This window comes from Schistocerca americana, chromosome 3, assembly GCF_021461395.2.
Source record: "Schistocerca americana isolate TAMUIC-IGC-003095 chromosome 3, iqSchAmer2.1, whole genome shotgun sequence".
Taxonomy (NCBI): Eukaryota; Metazoa; Arthropoda; class Insecta; order Orthoptera; family Acrididae; genus Schistocerca; species Schistocerca americana.
In genome coordinates this window covers 535085354-535086591 of record NC_060121.1, presented here as the reverse complement: position 1 = coordinate 535086591, position 1238 = coordinate 535085354, and the positions used below count along the sequence as shown (strand labels likewise).

At 47.5% G+C, this 1238-nt stretch overlaps 1 non-coding gene across 1 annotated transcript; it reads left to right on the top strand.

The window, feature by feature from the left end:
- Positions 1-756: 756 nt before the first annotated feature.
- On the top strand, positions 757-831 carry Trnat-ugu. The gene has a single exon. It is a non-coding gene; the product is annotated as a tRNA-Thr (tRNA).
- The last annotated feature ends 407 nt before the right edge of the window (positions 832-1238 follow it).

Sequence of the window (1238 nt, the reverse complement as noted above, 5' to 3'; positions counted from 1 at the left end):
GGCTACAACCCTGTCTCACTCCCTTCCCAACCACTGCCACCGCCATATTTTAACTATATACTGTTCTTTCGGGAACAGATAGTACCGTCATATATAGTTAAAATATGGCTTCCCGGCCATTGGCCTTCTTGTGCGAACGCACACGCTATGCCCGAACTCCTACGGGACTTGGTAGATTAATCTGCCAATAGTAATGAGTATGATGGGCAAACATCTATTAGGCGCACTACGAATGTAGTGGTGTGGACATGTTGGGAATGTGCATCTCACGGGGAGCGTGCAGGGGATATGTCCCTGCAGACGCACTATCCTCTGTGCCCGCGGTGGCTCAGATGGATAGAGCATCTGCCATGTAAGCGGGAGATCCCGGGTTCGAGTCCCGGTCGGGACACACATTTTCAACATGTCCCCAATGAAGTACATCAACGCCTGTTTGCAGCTAGGGTGTCCATTTAATTATCATTTCATTTCCAGCAAAGCTGCATGGTCATCCACGGTAACTGTTCTTTCGGGAACAGATACTACCGTCATATGTAGTTAAAATATGGCTTCCCGGCCATTGACCTTCTTGTGCGAACGCACACGCTATGCCCGAACTCGTACGGGACTTGGTAGATTAATCTGCCACGAGTAATGAGTATGATGGGCAAACATCTATTAGGCGCACTATGAATGTAATGGTGTGGACATGCTGGGAATGTGTATCTCACGGGGAGTGTGCAAGGGATAAGTCCCTGCAGACGCACTATCCTCTGTGCCCGCGGTGGCTCAGATGGATAGAGCGTCTGCCATGTAAGCAGGAGATCCCGGGTTCGAGTCCCGGTCGGGGCACACATTTTCAACATGTCCCCAATGAAGTACATCAACGCCTGTTTGCAGCTAGGGTGTCTATTTAATTATCATTTCATTTCTAGCAAAGCTGCATGGTCGTCCACGGTAACTGTTCTTTCGGGACGAGATACTACCGTCATATATAGGGTCAGTATTGCCTCACGTGTTCCAATATTTCTACGGAATCCAAACTGATCTTCCCCGAGGTCGGCTTCTACTAGTTTTCCATTCGTCTGTAAAGAATTCGCGTCAGTATTTTGCAGCCGTGACTTATTAAACTGATAGTTCGGTAATTTTCACATCTGTCAACACCTGCTTTCTTTGGGATTGGAATTATTATATTCTTCTTGAAGTCTGAGGGTATTTCACCTGTGTCACACATCTTGCTCACCAGATGGTAGAGTTTT